Source organism: Cyanistes caeruleus, chromosome 4, assembly GCF_971803275.1.
Source record: "Cyanistes caeruleus chromosome 4, bCyaCae1.hap1.1, whole genome shotgun sequence".
Lineage (NCBI taxonomy): Eukaryota > Metazoa > Chordata > Aves > Passeriformes > Paridae > Cyanistes > Cyanistes caeruleus.
The window spans coordinates 74,506,121-74,525,046 of NC_141704.1; positions in this window are offsets into that span (position 1 = coordinate 74,506,121).

The window sequence follows — 18,926 nt, forward strand, 5'->3', positions numbered from 1 at the left end:
GCTAGGTTCAGGACTATCAGGATTCCCCACCATTGCATCCCTCTGCCTTGCCCTTCGCCCGTATAGGAACATACGGCGGGGATTACCATCTTCTCGGCAGCAGGGACTGTCTTCAGGGGCCCTGGTAGTCCTTAAGGCGTACCTTCTTTTGAAAGTAGCTCACCGATACGATTTAGTTGGGTCTGTCCTACACAGTACTTTAAACTTTAATTGTTTTTCGGCACTCGATTTCTAAAGCCTTGGCTTTGGAATCTAACTGGCCTCTTAACCCCTTTTGGAACAATAGGAACCACTCAGGAGAGTTTAGTTCTAAGGACCCCGCCCGGGTGGCAAGTGTTAAGAAACGGCTAGTCTCCTCCTGTTCTTTCTCTAGACACTTTGTGCACAATCCTTTAGGTTTGCACCCTCTTAAACAGTGGGCTACCCAAATCTGTTTACAATAAGCACACTCGAAGTGGATAAATGGAAAACAATTACAATCAGGATTAATACAACTTATCTGGTCGTCACTTGTCATTTGTGATGACGCCGGAGTTTGATTTTCAGCTCTCTCGGAGGTGTGGTGACTTTCCCCTCGGAGGAGTTGTAATCCGTTACTTTTTTTCACTCGAGGTGAGTGTGTCCAGCTCCTTTCTGCAGTCCGGACAGCTGTGTCTGTGGTCAGGAGGATGAGAAACGGTCCTTCCCAGTGAGGGTTGAGGGGGAGCTCTTTCTAAGCTTTGATCAGGACTTTATCCCCAGGCTGCATTTGGTGTATGGCAAATCCCAGTGTTGTGCTTTGGGGAATCAGTCCTCTTTTCTGCAGATTGGTTAACAAAGCCGCTCGTTTTGCCTCTTTGTCTGCCAGGTTGTTACCTCGGGTGTGGAACTGCCATCCTGTTTGGTGTCCTTTTACATGGACAACTGATATTTCTTTTGGTTCTCTGACAGCCTGTAGAATTTGTCGAATGATTTCCCTATGGATTAACTCTTTTCTTTTCGTATTTATCAGACTTCTTTTTCTTAAATTTTCTTAAAAGTATGTACTACCTTAAAAGCATACCGCGAATTTGTATAGATGATCCCCCTCTTTCTTTTCAACCCCTGGAGGGCTCTCAGGAGAGCATAAAGCTCGCAAGCTTGTGCAGACCAGCTTGCTTTCAGGGGGCCTGATTTCACAATGCTTCCTGATATGCCATTCACTCTAGCATATCCTGACTTTCTTTTTCTCTCAACAACTTTCGAGGATCCATCTATAAACTACTTTTCTCCTCTTTCTAACTCCTGATTTTCTAAATCTGGTTTAACTTTAGTTTGCAATTACACAGTTTCAATGCAATTGTGTAATAGTTTCTCTGTTGGTTCCCCAAACAGGAACTGCGCAGGATTCTGTGCAGTAGTGGTTCTTAATTCTAAACCAGGCGAGCTGATTAAGATGGCTTTATATTTCAGAAGCCTCAAATCAGTCAACCACTTTTCCACTTTTTGTTGTAAGATATTTCTTACATCATGTAGACTATCAAGGGAGCTCCGAAAGTTACCCTTTTTTTTTTTTTTTTTTTTTTTTTTTTTTTTTTTTTTTTTTTTCTTCTCTTACTAATAAAGCCACTGCCACAATTGCTTGCAAACAAGTAGGCCAACCCCGACTAACCGGGTCTAAAAATTTTGAGAGAAACCTTATGGGCTTCTTTTTGCTGCCCACTCTTGGGTCAGAACTCCTTGTGCTGCTTGTCTATTCACATCTACGAATAACTGAAATTCTTATTGGTATCCGGTAAAGTTAGTACGGGGGCAGTTATGAGTGCATCCTTTAATTTCTGAAAATTAAATTCATTTTGCTCAGTCTATTTCAACTTATCAGTGTTTAACCTTTTATACAGAAATTTTACTTTTTCACTAAATCTTTCAATTCATTGTCTGCAATATCCCAGGAGCCCCAAAGATTGTCTTATCTGTCTTTTTTCTTTTTGGGGCAGGGAGTGCAAGAATCCCTGCTACTCTCTCAGGGTCTAATTTCTTTTTCTCTTGAGATATCCAGTGACCAAGGTATTTTACTTCGGGTTCTGTGAATTGCAATTTGGATTTAGATACTTTTAACCCCTTCTGTCTCAAGAAATTCAGTAAAGAAATCGTGCTTTTCTTCACCTTTTCTTCCGTCGTTCTGGCAATTAACAAGTCATCTACATATTGTAACAATTTTGTCCCCTCCTCTGGAATGAATTGGGTGAGTAGTTGTTCCAGAGCCTGTCCGAACAGATTTGGGGATTCTACAAACCCCTGCGGGAGGACCGTCCACCTCAACTGTTGCTTTCGGTTTGTGTCCGGGTCCTCCCACTGAAAGGCGAAGAAATTTCTACTCTTTTCATCTACAGGGCAAGTTCAAAAGCATCTTTTAAATCGATTACACTATACCATACATCTTTAGGTGAGAGCCTGTTCAGTAAAGTGTAAGGACTGGCCACCACCAGGAATCTGGTTCGGGTTCTAACATTTACAGCTCTGAGGTCCTGAACCAATCGTAAACTGCTATCTGTTTTTCTTACAGCCAGGATGGGGGTGTTATGCTGAGACATACAGGGTTTCAGGGTACCCCTTTAAGGAGGTCGTCAATTACTTGTTTTAATCCCCTTCTCCCTCCCATCGGGATGGGATATTGTTTGATCCTTATAGGGTCTTCAGGGTCCTCGTTTTCTATTTTAATAGGCTTGATATCTAATTTCCCTATTTCTCCTTTTGAGTGCCACACTCTAGGTTTAATTTCTTCTTCGTCTTTGGGAGTCAGTTTGAATATTTTTACTACTAATTCAGAGTTTTTAACAACGATATTAATTCTTAATGCAACAATCATGTCTCTTCTTAATAAATTATAATCTGCTTTTTCTACAAGCAATAAATTTCTTAAACAAATTTTATTTTCCGATTCTATTCCTACATCTCTATTACAGATACTTTGAAAGGATCCCCCTTGATTCTAATTACAAAAACTTTTTCCTTGCTTGTCACAGACCCCTCTGGCAATTTCTGCAGAGTACCTCTCTCTGTTCCAGTGTCCACTAAAAAGCTTACTTCCTGCCATTGGGGACTCACTTTTAATTTTATCAAGGGCTCCTTGGATGTTCTTGTCCCCAAATTAAAGAGCCTCTGACAGCCCTAATCTTCTTGAAAAATCTTTTCATTTTTTTTTTTTTTTTCTTTGCCTGCAATCCTGCTGAATGTGTCTTACTTTCTTACAGTAGTAACATTCGGGGAGCTCTCTCCGTGGGGTAGGGGCTGCCTTGTGAGTGCTTTTCTGTTTTCTAGGTAGTGTTTTAAACTTACCTTGTATTTGTTCTTGCTTTTGGACTTCTTTGACTGCAGCTACCAAAACCTTAGCTTACAGTCTCTGTTTTTCATCCTCTCTTCTCATATATACTTTTTGAGCTTCCCTCAGAAGCTCTTGGAGGCTTTTATCTTGTTACCTGTCAATATTTTCTAATTTCCTCCTAATGTCTTTCCAGGATTTGGCAACAAATTGTGTTTTTAGTAAGACCTCCCCCACGGGAGAGTTCGGGTCAGTTCCAGAGTAGATCTGAAAACTTCGCCGTAACCTCTCTACCCATTCCGTGGGCGATTCCTCCCTCCCTTGGCATTCCCCGAACACTTTACTAATGTTTTGACCTCGGGGAACTGCCTCTCTTATTCTCTGAACAATCATGTTTCTTAAATTCACCATGCTCTGCCTACCCTCCTCCCTGGGCATTCCAGCTCGGGCTCACGCTAGGCCATTTCTGGTCACCTGGTGTCCCCTGTGGACTGCGTCGGTCCCAGTCTCTGAAACCAGCTTGTTTAATCATTTCTCTTTCCTCTTGATTAAACAGGCGATCTCAGGATGGCCATAAGATCATCGTATGTGTAAATACTACTTCCTAAAAAGTTATCCAGCTTTTCAGCCACACCAAAGGATCGTCTAACAATCGCCCCATCTCCTTTTTAAACGCTAGCACATCCCCGGAGTTAAGGGGAACATTCACAAATCCAATCACTCCCGGGGCTGTCGGTACTTCCCTGAGAGGGAACAACCGGTGCTCATTCTCACTACTCTCTCCCCCCTCCTCGCCCATCATTTTTGCTTTCAAACGAGTTCTACTTGCAGGAGGGGAACTGAGGGTTGTGGGGGTTTTTCCTTTTGTTGATTGTGGGAACTCTGCCGTCACCCGGTTACCGGTAGGGACCCATTCAGTTAAGTGTGAGGGTCCCGGCTGTGGCGGCCGGACCAGCAAGGACGGATAGAGCTGTCCCCAGCCTTGTGCCGGAGAAACCTCTGAAGAGACTCCTGTGGCTGCGGTGTTTGCAGGCGGGGAAAGGGGAAGGGCTGCCGGCATCGCTGCCAGCACCGAGTCTCCCGCTTGAGACACATGCATCCCAGTGGGTTGGTCTCGGGGGCCCGAAGGTGCTGAAGGCACCACTTGATCTGGGGACGACGGCCCAGCCGGTCCATGATACGGGGGAGGTAAGTGGTCAAGGGGTTCCCAAGATTCAGTTTTCGACTCACGTTTTTCTTTTTGTTTCATTGGGAACAGCTCTACCCTGGCGTTTAACCAGAGCTTAGCATATTCTCTCTCCTCGGGGTCCGAGGGGTCCTTGTTCTCCACATAGGAGAACAACTTATTACAGGTCTATTTTTTTCAGATGTGCCTAACACTGGCTAAGTAAGGTGACTTCTCAACTCCTGTCTTCCCCAAACTTCTATATAATAATGTATTAATTTTTCTTTCGATTTCCCTTTCCTCAGGGGACAATCTTCCTAGTGTTTTAACATTTACTTCAAGGGACTTTCCAGCGGGATGTCTGGTGATCTCTCCTCCGGATTGGAGGGATTTTTCCCTGTGCTCTTTCTTTGTAGCTTACTTTTTCTCTGCTCTATACTTCGCAAATATACTCGTTACATGTCCACCTTTCAAATGTGCCCACCACAGGCTAAGTGAGGTGGTTTCTCAGTTCTTGCCCTCCCCAGACTTCGGCACAATACCAGATCATTTTTGCTTTAGATTTCTTTTTTTCTCTCAGGGCAATTTTCCCAATATTTTAACATCCATCCCAAGGGACTTTCCGGTGGGATGTCTAGTGATCCCTTCTCTCTCTCAGAGGGACCCTTTTCATTACTCTTTTTCTGCATCTTACTTTTTCTTTGTCCCATATTGAAAAATATCTTACCTTTCTTGCGTTGTGTTCGTTCCGCCTTTACCAGATGAATCAAAGTCTTTGCTAATACTCACCTCGCAGTTAGCTGTACTGGAGTCTCTTGTATTCAGCACTTCGATTCTCTCTTGGACCTTTGCCTAGGTCCGTTGACTGAAAGGGTTTACTAATTCCCGAGCTCGACAGGACGTCCTCTTCCCCTTTCAGCCTCCTGTGATCGGTCCCCCAGGACCTCCTTCGTCCCAGGTTTTTACAATCGTGTAAAAAGAGAACTTTCTCACCCCGAATCGCTTCCTTCTCAGCCGGCCAATTCCCTCGCGGGAGGATGGAACCGCAACCTTGAAGTCCGCACTCGCTTCGTGATCAGATCACGTCTCACACAATCGCCCAATCACTAGCTCAACCTCACAATACTTACAGCTATTTTCTTGCGAGGGCGTCTTCGTGCACAGATGACTTTTTATGAGCTACCAAGCCGCGGTTTTCTCGAAGGCTCCTTGCCTTCCCGAGCTCTCTGGATCCTTTTTCCTTTTTATTGTGGTTTTTACCTTAGCCTAAATTTGGTTCGGATGTCGGAATGAGCTGCGGAGATTCTCGACTCACCAGGCCGCTAAAATCAGCGGGGGTACCCGTCCTGGGTAGCAAGATTCTCCTGCAATTTCTCCGATCCGAGTCACGGCACCAATCTGTTATAAATGCAAAGGCAATTTCGGGTTATATAAAAGAGAAAATTTATTATCAAACAATAATAAATTCGAACAACGAGAAAAAACCACAATAAAATAAGCAGCGCAGCGCTGGGTGGACAGGGTCTATACGCAAGGTATAGATGCTCCCAAATCCACGCCTGAGAGTCCTTTGGCCTGGGTTTTTATAGGAAGTTTGTGTCCCGAGGCCAAATTCCAAGCAGGCACCCTTTGCTAAGAGGTTCTTGATTGTTCGAAGAATAGATTTCCTGGCACTGGAGAATAGGGTCAATAGACGTTGGGCAGAGGCTCCTCATATGTAAAGAGGTCCAGGATGTCTTTTTGATATCATTTTGGTCCGGGCCATTAGGGTGGAGTGGTGGCACCCATCCTGGAGCCGATGGCTATCTCGGCTGGCTCCTCTTCCTTTGTCTAGTTTCTCCATTTCTCTAGCACAGGTGGTCAGGGCGGAGATGCTCGGGCTCGGCGATATTTCGTCCGGGCCTGTTCCTTTGTTTGTTCGATGGCCCGTGTCCTGCCCATTCTTTCGGCGCTGATGTGCCTGCTTGCGATTGTTATCTGGGTGCTTGGCTGCAATCTGTTGCTTTGGAAGAGAAATCCTGCCTCGACCTGGAGGAGGATTTCTCATTCCATATTTTCATCATTTACAATTACATATACTTTATTTAAACCTTTTCTTTCGAATTTTTATTCATCCAATTCTTTATTACATACTCTATGTAATTTTTTGGAAACAACTCCAAGCCAAACTCTTATCCAGACTCAGAAGATCTTGTGACTGTTGGTTGTTTAGATCCTAAAAATTTCCACTTGAAACTTTTCAGCTCTGTGCAGATGGTTTACAAACAATCTAAAAGAGGATGTAGAGAAGTAAAATTCTTATTCACTAATTTTGTAAATCTGTGTACAGTTAGAAAAAAGCATTTTAAAAAAGTAGGCCTTTAAAATAGGCGATGTGTCTTCTACAAAATGAAGTCCCAATCCACTCTTCCAGCTGGAGATTTCCTCTTCCCCACAGCTCAGTGTCCATTAAGATACACTGTCCAGTGTGCTTATAAACGAAAACCACTTCTAGGTTTCTAGGTGAAAAGGAAGTGGTGTCTCAAGGATTAGACAAATCCCTGCACAATTTACCTTCTGAAGGTGCACAAGGACCTCGAGCATTGCAAGAGCAGAGGGGCAGAAGTGGAAGATGTGCTGTGGCTGCACTGCTCAGCTCTGCTCAGACGTCCCACTATTGAGCCATTTCCAGGGCATCTTCCATGGCCCAAGCTGTCCTGGCCTTCAGTCTTTTATGCAATTGGTCAAGTAGCCAAGGCCTTAAATGATTCCTTTCCATCAGCCATGGGAATGTTTTGGATACTGTGCTTGGCTGATTATTGCTTTCTTAAGTTTAAACATGCACAAGGAGCCTATAAATATTGGAACAAATATAGGTAATGTGTCTGAACTTGTGATTTCATTGTTCAGTGTGAGCAGGGTTTCTCTAGGGATTGTTTTTGTCCTTTTCATCCATTCATATGCATCAGGGTTGGACGTGGCAGGCTCTGATGTAGTCTGCATGCAGATCAAGCCACATGCTTGGTCCAGAGAGTGTTTGTTTGTCTGGTGAGGGGAGGCTTATTTTTTCAGATATCTGTGTGTTGAGACACTGAAATCTTTCTTTTTCTCTAATGCAGTGAACAGATAGGTTAAATCCAAGCCTGTGTACAAATTGTCATGGGTTGAGCCATCAAAACCTATGTGGGGGATTATTTTGTAAACAAACTTGCAAAATCAAAAGGTAAATTCCACTGGCAAAGTTAAAAAAAAATGGGCTTTTTTGCCTCAGTTTTCCTGGAACTGCAGTTTTATCTGTGTGGTATCATTTTCTAAACTGAATTTCAAGTGTAGTGCTATAGAGAATGCTCATAGACATTGTTCTGAAGTGATTTATCCTCTAAATCACGGCTGTCTTACTGCCTGCCTTCATCTGAGCCTAAAAGTATAAATGAACTCCAAGGCTTTGATCTGGGAGGTTCAAAACTCAAAGGAGATTTTCCAGGGCTTTGAAGTTGAGCTCTAGAGGGGACAATGCACTGCGTACTTATTCACTGAGGGTGTGCTGTCATCAGACAGCCAAGACTTCACCAGTGTAAATTCATTACCGTGTTTGATGCAGCATTATTGCATTAGTATTAATTTTGGTGCAGAGTCAGAATACAGGGGGAAAAAAAGGAGCTTCTTTTGTTCTTTGACTCTATTTGTTGATTAAAATATTAATTTATTTATGACAGAATTTTAAAGAGATTTTTTTAAGAAGTGTCTCCTGGTATCACCCCTTCCACCACTAAATAAACTTCTGAAAAACTGCTCAGAGACATTCTTACCTCTATCAGCAGTTTTCATTGGTGTAGATTTTTAATAGAGGTTGCAGGAGGCACAAAGTGCTGCGTGGCTGAGCACACCTTCACTGTTAAATCAGCAGGCTTCTAAGGTATCTCTGGATCTGAAAATATCAGAATATCAGAATAGGAAACAAAAATAAATAGTGCTATGTGAGTGTTCTCAAATAGCTTGATAGACACATTTTAGTTATTCTGTAAAGAAAAAAAAAAGGTGTTTTAGTTTTTAGACTCTGCCTTTTCAGTTGAGCTGTGTGGCACCTCATTGGTAAAGAACATTTGATTGAAACCTGTTATAAATGCAACGGCAGATTAAAGATTAAAAAGGTAAATTTATTATAAATTAATAAAGCAACAAAACAGCGAGGAAAACCACAATAAATGGACAGCGCAGCGCTGGGTGGACAGGATCTATACGCAAGGTATAGGTGTTCCCAAATCCACGTCTGAGGGTTCTTTGGCCTGGGTTTTTATAGGGATTTTATGTCCCCAGGCTAGAATTCCAACCAGTTCCCATTCACCAAGTGTCCCTGATTGTTGGGTGAATGGATTTCCTGGCCTAGAACATTGAGTCAGTAAGTGTCCGGGCAGAGTCTCCTCAAATGCAAAGTGAGTCTGTATGTATTTTAACATATTTCATCACAGCAGAGTCGAGGGATCCGGGCTAGTGCCGATGGATATCTCGGAGGAGTAGTCTCTTCTTTGTCTTTCTTGATTGAGTTTCTTTAGCATAGGTTTGGCGGGTGTGGTGTTCAATTCTGGCAACGACCATTTTCCTGAGGCTCGTCCCTTTTGTCTCGCTTGATGGTCTCCGGGCCGAAATCGGCCGGGCGTTGCCTTTATCTGGAGGTAGACTTTCAGGCTAGTTCTTTTGTTTTTATGATGGTCTTTGTCCTGTTCTTTCCTCCGAGTTGATGTGCCTGCTGAGGTTTGTTATCTGGGGGGGGGTTCTTTTGCAATCTGTAACTTTGGAAGAGGAATTCTACCTCGACCTGGAGGAGAATTCCTCATTCCATATTTTCATCAGTTATAACTACACATACTTTATTTAAACCTTTTCTTTCGAATTTTTATTCATCCAATTCTTTATTACAAAACCGCTCTCTTTTGTGACATGGACCAGATTAAAACAGCAGCTTTTGCAGATAAAAGGCTTGTAGGTTTATCTTTCTGCTACCTGATCCTGAAGAGCTGCAAACCCTCTTCTGTAATTTCATGGTCCTTTTGTTGGGAATGAGTATCATAAGGCTGGGGACAATGGCATGCTGGGGCTGGCTGTTTCAATAAAGACTGGATTATGATGAGGAGGATTTTTCCCCACTCACTGTCCTTGTCAATTGGGATGATAACTAAACCAAGTCAGCTGGCACATTCGTCTCAATATTTCAATTGACACTTTGTCTCACTCATTGTTCAGAAGTTAGCTGTTCTCCACCATTTATAGATGGCAAGTATTAACTTCATGAAAATCATAGATTTTATTCTCAGTTCACCCAGCAATTAAAAAGTTTGCCTGACAATTCAGGAATCACTATTCCTTATTATGGAACAGATTCCTGTTTTTTTACATGCAATAGTTTTCTGGGCTTTTTTATCCTTCCTTGCCAATTTTCCGCTTGCTCTCATGTGCAGTATAGTCTAAAGAGCTAAACACAGACCTTTGGTTTCTGTTGCATAAAGATCTGTACCGTAGCCATGATATTCCTACCTGGGAACTGGGCTGGATCCTTGGCTTGCTTCTGCAATTGCTTGGAGCAATGGGTTGTCAGCCCTCACCAGAAAATATAAGTGTATAAGTGAGAGTCTGTGGTGCATTTTCCTGCTATTTCAAGGACACATGAATATCTAGAAGGAAGAATATTATTTCTGTCTGGTATTTCACTCCCTTACTGCAGCTTTGCTTACCTGTCCCACAGAGTGGGCAAATTTAAACCTTATTGGCAACTGCCTTAGCTGTAATTCCCTACACATCTTATGACAATAACACAGTCAGTGGACACAAATGTGACCAGATTAAGAAATCAGCTACTAGTGAGTAGGTGTTTAAGCACAATAATTCTTTAAAAATTTGATTTCATCACAGGACTTTCTGAGCATGCAAATGGATTTATTTCCTGAAGTTAAACAGGCAGATGCATCCTAGAAGCCTTTAGCCCACGAATCTAATCTAGATCTATCCAGATGTAGAAACCAAACATTCCCATAATACCTGCCAGTTCCCCTGCAGAAAATCTCTTTACAAAGCTAATCCTTTTTTGCTTCCCTATTTGCTAAGGTAAATAAACTGTAGTGGGATGTAGAACACTTTTCCTAACATCTTCATCACTGGAAGTGATTGAATTTTAAGTTTAACCTATTTGTGACCTGAAGTTTAGCTGAACATTTAAAATGCCGAGGAGAGCCCAAAGAAAGGCTTCCTCAGCATTTTTCAGGACATTGATGCTGTTTAGAACACTTGGTCAAATTCAGAACCTTGGTATAAAAGTTTATGTTCCTTCAAAAATGCTACTTGTGGCATACTGTTTTATTTTAGCAGTGGTGGTCTGGGAAAGACCTGTCTGTGCTAATCAAACACTATGTGTCCCTACCAGTGTCGGTCACTCTATTTTTACACAGCTGATGACAATCAAATGATGTGGTATCTCATGGATGGAAATTTTGTTTTGCACCAGTTATCCTGGCTTTCTCCAAATTTAACCATGTTTATATGCAGTGTTTGTAGTAGATTCCACCAGCAATGCATCTAGAACTTTTAGTCTAATAGTGGTTTTGAGCAGCAGCAAAATAAAAGAAAAATAGCTGTCAAAGTCCTGCCTCCTAGTCCTGGTTCAACAACCAAAAAGGTGTAACTGTGGATACACATCAGGATATTATCATCACATGTTTCTATGTAATAGAATACTCTTTCTAAAGATTTTATCTGTCTTCTGTATAAGTGCTGGCTAGGAAGGAGGGATGCTTACAGTGGTATAATTTATTCTCCCCAGGTTGTGAGTAAAAATTAAAACTGTGACTGGACCACTATGGGAGATCACTGTGGTTTAAAGCAGATGTACTGTATTCCTCTGGCAATCATGAGGAAAACAAAGACAATTTAAGAAAAAAAACCAAAACAAAAAACCCCGGAAACAACAACAACGAAAAAACAACAAAAACCAAAAAACAAACCTGTTTCATATCGTATCCCAGGAACCTGGCTGTTGATTTGGGGATAAATACAATGATTCGGGAGAAAATTGGAGAAAAGTTTAACTGTGCAGCTGGCTGATTAGCTTGCTAAAGGTTGAGTTCAAAAGGCTAGAAAGACTTACAGCATTTTGTTGAGTGTAAAAGATAACCTTTAAGAGCACAGCTCATATTTTCAGAAGTAAACTGCACAGCATTTTTGGCACAGCAGTGATTAATATTGTTTATTTTGCAGTAACACTCAGCTATCTCCTCCAAAGATTATGTGCCACTGCACTGAATGTTTCTTTCCCCCCAGCTCCCTGAGGCTCTTTCCTGGATACGGCCTGCTTATAAAGTTAATCACAGTGATGTTAAGTAATTATAGGATTAATATTCTGATTGAAACACAGAGAATAATTTCCAAACTCTTCCTTTTTGTGCTTCAAGGTACAAATCACCTCTACAGAGTTGTACTTGTAATTTCTATCAAATTTCAAAGTCTGCTCATTGTGACCTTCAGATAAGCTAATCAGGATGGGTTCCATTTGCGGGCATTCTCACATTCTGCTTACTACTATTTCTCTCTGAGCGAATTCAGGAAAGCTTGACCATTCTACTGCAAAAATATAAATAAATCAAAGGGCTGAGGAGACTCCTCTGTGCTAGGCTCAGCATTCCTTCGTAAGTGTAAGTAATGATTGATGTTTCCCTCCTTGCTCAGGCGATACCCTGCAGTTCCTGAATGAGATAGGCTGAGCTAGCTTTTTAATTTCCTAGTTAAACTTGGAAGTCACTTTCCAACAAATGTGGAAATGTCTCCTTATGTAACTCACCAGCCTTTAGATAGCAAGAGAAAACTTTTCACTAATTTACGTGACAAAAAAATCCAGAAAGAAGCAAGTAAAGTATTAGTATTATAATAAAAGATTTATTTTTCTAATCCATTTCTGTCTCAGGGTTGCACGCTTGGGCTCTTACATAGCAAAACTTCTCTTCCAGTTTTTGAATCAGCTACTTGAGGAGGAAGTTGAAAACCACTAGGAAACGCTGGAAGTTTTTCTTCTGAGATGATCTGTTTCCTCTCTCTTTCCCCTGTCTACTTCAGAGTAATAGAAGTAAGAACAAATGTACAGTTAAAGAAAATACTTCAGAAAGAAAGTGGAGCTTGAAATAGTTCTTGACATCTGTAATAGCTAATTCTATTACATTGCTTTTGATGCAATGTGTGTGGCTGGAGGGTTGAACTCACACCATTTTATGATAAATCAAGTGCCTTATATTAAGAGTAAGGAAATAATTTTTTTTGTTTGTTTTAAGCCAAGACAGATGGAATCTTTTAAATATTTTGGTTTCTTTAATTATAGGATTTTTAAGAAAGTTGCAGGTGTCTGTGCTTTGAAAACTGCAAACTAAAAGTACTACTAAAAGTAGTGTAAACTTCAAACTAAAACATTATAACCATTTTTGATGAATTCCGTGACAGTGAAGCATATGTTAAACATGTACTATATATTTCACAGCGAAAGTAAATATGTCCTTTAAATAGAAGTACTCTGAACTTCCATGTGTAAGAATAAATTTCCATAGAAGCCCTGCTTACTGTTGCTTTTTGGTAAAATACCTTGTTTATGTTAGAGCAGAAAATTCCCTAATCTTATCACAACCAAACTTGCCAAACACCGGTTCTTTTACCAAAAAAGTGGAAATATACTATCAACCTGGAATGTTTATCACTTTAATTTTTATGATAGCATTTTAAAACCTCCTTGATTTCAGGTTTCAGTTTCTCTCATTAAAGTTGTTTTTACCTCTCTGATCTAACCTAAGTCTATAATCTATGAATCAGTTGCCAAATGAGTACTGCTGTAATTTGTTTTTAGAGTGACAGTAATAGGGAAATACTGTCTAGTACAGATATACATCACTAGTTGATAAGGAATGATCTACAACAGCCTTAAAATGTTAAAACACTGACTAATATGTTGTTAAATAATTCAAGAATTGCCCTCTTTGGAGTACTTTCAGTCCATTACATTTCATGTGTAGTTAATTTATCCCATTCAACTTATATTAAAATGTCAGTTTTACACTGAATTCAGAGATCATGGTAGTGTGTGACCTTGGGAAACAATGGAAGTGATTCAGGATAAACAAATGTGGAAAATGCTGTTCAGTGGATTTTAAGTTCTCTGTATTTTCAGTAGATTTTATGAATGAATAATGCTGTCCATTTAAAAGAGCTTTTATTAAGTCTGCATGGCCACAGATTTGATATGGCATTCCTGGTGTTACATTGTTAGGCAATTGCTTGGAATTTCTGAGGAGCTGGAAAGTGTTTTTTTGGGAAGTATGAAAAGTCCCTTGAATGTTATCATTCTGCTTGGATGTAAATCAGCACCTGTGTCAAGTGGCTCATCTCCCACCTGAAAGCTAAATATAGAATTTGTAAAGCAGGAATTGTATGAGTGTTTTGGTCAGCAGCTTCTCCTGTGACTTAAAAAGCTCTCAAATGTGTTGTAGAGGAAAAAATGCAGCTCCTGGAGTGTTTAAAAATAATCTACAGTGAGTGCTGTGGTGTGAGGGGAGGGAGAGGAGTGTGGGGCAAGAAGCTGAAACCAAGAGCCATCAATCACACCCTGTACTTCAGAGACAATTTTTTTTTTTGCCTATAAAGCTGATTCTAGAGTAAAGCAGCTGTGGAAATGTGTTTAAAGTGCATGAAGACTGAGACCTACAAATCTGCCTCTGTGCATGGGGTCAAAGAGGCCCTTTTCCCACCAGCAGAGATGCAGATGGTCCCCTAAACACAGGACTGTGCCATAACACAGGGAGATTGTCGCATGGAGAGGGATTACACAGGAGCTAAACCCTCTTCAGGCCTCCTCAAGGGAGCTGGGAAGGAAAGCCTGAAGTGGAAAAGTGTCCTCTCTGAAATATGAGCTCTCAACATGCTTCTCAATTTTTCAAAGCAGTATCTTGTTTCAGTCAGCAACCTCAGGATCTCATCCAGGGAAGCTGCAGGGTTCTGGGGACCAGCATGGAACACCAACCGAGATGGGCTCCCAGATCATGAAACCATTTATTCAGCATGGAAACAAACTCAGGTCCAGAACAGAGAGCCCCGAACAGAGGCACAGCAGGGGTTTTTGAGGGACAGAACTCTTAAGGATTTCCACCTTTGAGGATGGAGTTCAGGGTCAGGGACCAGTAGAAACACAACAAGGGAGAAACCCCCAGGGACTCAAACCCAATCAGAACTCCTGGGCCACCCCTCACAAGGGGTTTGAGGTAGGACAATGTAACTCCTCGCCTTCCCCCAGGCACATCGCCACATTATCTCAGGTTGTTTTCTCTGACCCGCAAAGTGATATGGCTTGAAAAGGTTAATAAATTGGACTGGCCACAGTTCCTGGCCAGTGGGGAAGCCATAGAGGTTTAGTCACATGAATCCAATTTGATTTTCAAGAACAAATTAATTGACAGTAGGACTAGCAGGTAGTAATAACTAATTAAAAGTCAATGCAAAATATCTTAAACATAGATATTATCAAATATCTAAAGCACGTTGCAGTGATCCAGTCTAAATGAGTGTATTCATTTACTATGATTGAAATGCAATGAGTGGAAGGCAATGATTGAAATGCACCTGGTTTCATTTAAGCATTCATTTTGTATTATCGTTGTTGGTGATAATAGTTTGTAGTCAATGCTCAAATTTAGTGAGTTGTCACTTATGATTCATAAATTAATTGTTGTAATAAATGTGTATATATATATACACTCTCTTCCCCCCATTCAGTACCAGGCATATTTTGGATTAGACTGATAAAGACTGAAGATATTTAGGCACCAGATAAACTAGTTTTGCGCACATCAGGAACCATCAGCAGAGAAGGGAACCAATACATGAAACACATCAAGGAAGAATGGTTTATGACACTTAAAACAGTCTTTCCTAAATGTGTTATACAGAGATAGATTTATTAACCCAAATTGTTAATTATGTAAGTAGATTATATGTAATAACATGATTATTAACTGGGTGAAAATGATATTGCTAATGGAGCTATTTTCTGAAATTTTCCCCTTTTTGTGGAGCTTTCTGTGTGAGCCATAGTGAGATTAGGAAGGTTTAACTGCAAGTGAGGGTACAACCCCATCCCACATACCCATAAATTCAAAAATTATCTCATGAAAAAACTATAATATGTGTTACCATCATCCTTTATGCTTTGTAGTGGATGTAATTCCCATCAGATTTTTGTGAATGAAGTGGAGAGGTGTGAGGAGGGATATGCTGCTTTCTTCTGTATTGTGTAAGATACAAAAAAAAACATGCACAGGAGGGAACAAACAACTTTAATAATCACATGTCAGGGAGACAGAATTTAGCAGATCAAAAACCTTGAAAACTGCCATCTGCTAAGTCTTTGACTTTAAAGAAACAAAATGCCCACAGCTTTATTTCTTCATTTAGTAGAAACAGTCTTTATAACTGGAGGGCTGGTATAAACATGACAAATGTTATGAAATGGAAGCAGAATATTATCAGACAAGTCAATCTACATTCAATTCAGGAATTATAAACCAGTGATTCTTTCTGTGTTTTAAGGGGTTTTCTGTGTGCAAGAGTTCTCAAACACCAAGTCTGTTTTCAACTCCTACCCTGAGTGCAAGCAAATGGGAAAATCTGAGTCAAGGAGAAAACTCAGCAAAGAGAGGAAATAGCTTTTGATGAATTTACTGTCAGTTCAGTGCATGTCCTAGTGGGAAAGCAGAAAATATAAACAAGTCTTTTATTTGGTCTGAGCAGGTTTTTGGAATACAATGTAGGCATTTATTGGAAACAAACCCACAATGTAATGAAATGTGATGTTTTAGTTTGTTTTGGGTTGTTTTATTTTTTTTGCAAACCCTAACCCTTCTTAATCAGCTGGTTGTCACGTATGTATTTCTAGATGAGTAGTACTCTAGGAACAAGACGTAACTGTAGTTTGGCAAGTGTTTAAGTATTAAGATTTAATTCCCTTGTCACCTGTGATCTCTGTTATTGAAAATGTTGCTGTATCACCATTACACCACCTATTGAGATCAGCTAAGGTGGAAACCTGTGGCCTCTGTCATTGTACCAGGGCTTGTGATGCTGGACTTTTGGGGTAAGACTAGGGGGGCATGTTCTGGTTGTAGTGGAAATTCTTATCTTTCTTAACATTCTGTTTTAATAAATACACCTTGAGATTATAGGGGCTTGTTTTTCCCTTTCCTTTTGTGTTTTTAAAGAAGCTGGGGCTTGTGGGTCTTTGTCCTACTTGACACTTCTGTTTGAGAGCCAAATAGATGAGGTCAGGAGGGGAGGAGTGGACTGGGCTACTGCAGGTTTGGAGAACTGAAGGTTTGCTCAAAATGCAGTAACTTTGGGTGGTCTTCTCTGGGTGACACATGGGAATAAGCATTTGAAATGCAACTCATTCTCAAATCAGTGAAAGGGGAAAGAAGGTGGCTCCACATTATAAGTATTCTCAAGTTTTTTGTTTTTGAAAGACAAGATTTAATTTGCAGCAGATTCTTCTTTATAAGAGCACCAGTCCAACACAATGTTCTGAGCTAAGATTAAGCAGCTTGAAAGAGTTAATTTTACAAAGCAAAGCAGTAATAACACTTTTCCCTGGCCTTTTCCAGGTTCCTCCTTCTCTTTCATCTACTGAATAATGCATGAGGCTCTCAGAGATTTATACCTATGTGGAATAGAATTTTTTAATCATTTTGTATACACCCCCTTTTGTATTTTGAAAGTGAGTCTTTGCTTTTTTTACCTGCTTTTTAGATTTTCCTGCAGGAAAAACAAGTGTAAAGTTGAAGCAATTTGAGTTATTGTTGTGATGTAGTTATTGCTAGATCTACTTAGAATATGAAAAATGTGGTAGTAATGAGCTTATATAATCTGGACAGTCATTTAATTTTGAACAAAGATCCAAAAGCCCTTTGAATTAAACTCTGATGTAGAAGAATATATTTATTTTAAACTAGGCTCAATCTGGAATAATTGTTCACAATAAAAATGCCAAAGATGAGTTTTCCAAAGGGTCAAAAGCCTACTCATCTTCCTGTAGGAAAAGAAAAAAAGCAGAACACACTTTTGATTTGATGGATCAAAACATTCCTGAAGTAGGACCTGGTTTCAGACAAAAAGAAAAAAAAATTATGAATAATTAAAATCAGCCATGAGAAAACAGAATAGTGAGGAGTTGGGGAGGAGCATGTTTTCCTTTTTGAAAATGTTTGAAATCTGTTTATGAGGAGGAAAAACTATTTAAACGATTTGCATTCAAGTGATTGAGGTATTTTTAAGTCAAATGGGCAAAAGCTAACTCAAACATATGGAAGTGAATTGATATTCTAGAAATGCCACGAATGCTGAAGCAGGTCACTCAGGGAGCACTAATCAAGGCTGGGAGTACATTACAAAGCAGTAGGAGTGAAATGAGATTACATTCAGTTCATAGTGGTCATACCAAAACCAACACTTGACACTTGTTGCAATTAGTCATCAGTGCCACTTCTTACAAATGCTTCTGATATAATAGAATCACATAAATTTGTTTGTACAGAATGTATTTTCCCAAAGGAGGCCTTTCTCGATATTGCAGTAATTTACTAGGTTAAGTGTACCTTGAGTATATAACTTTAAATTCAATCCAACAGCATTGTTGGAACAGCAGAATGTTCTGGATTGATTCTCTCTCCCAGCTGGCAATCATATGGTGCAGGTCACCCCCTTGAATTCTTTCTTCACTTTATTGCAACTAAGATTGCACATTCTTAGAATAGTTAGAGTGGCTATGCTCTTGGCCTCTCCTGCAAGCACTTTTTATTGTTTAGCCTTATCCTACCCCAAAACCTAGCTCTGATAAAGAAGAAACATTTGCTTGAACTACAGGAGTAAATAAAGACTTGCTGGAGGCAGGAAAATAAGTGAATGAATGTGTGCCTGACAGATCAGAGATCATCTGCGCACAAATAACTCCTCTCAAGTTGCTTACTGGGACTTTTACTATGCTTAATCCTTAAAAATTATTTTATTTTACACATCTTTAGCTGTGGAAAGTCATGGTGGGAAGTAGCAGGTAGGAGTCAGGGAACAAAGCAAATTGGAATTCAGGACATCAAAGGCTCTGAAGGACAAAGGCATCCAGAACAGCCTTTTCCAAACATGGGTGGATGAAATTTCAATGTCCTTAATTTTGATTGGCATAGTCAGTTTTAAAACTTCTACATTGAAGCAGAACTTTGAAGGTAGAGCTCAGACCCTTTGTTCAAGCCCATTCTCCATTTTCCCTTTTGCAAACACAGATTTCTACCAGAGAACTTAACACTAAAATGAAGTAAATGAAGTTTCAGGAGTTCACCTTCCTCTTGTAAAAAAGATGTTCAAGATTTCTTTTAAATTGTTCTTCTATTCATTCTGTGATTAGGCCAAACTTCAGGCATTGCAGAATTTCAGATTAAGTCT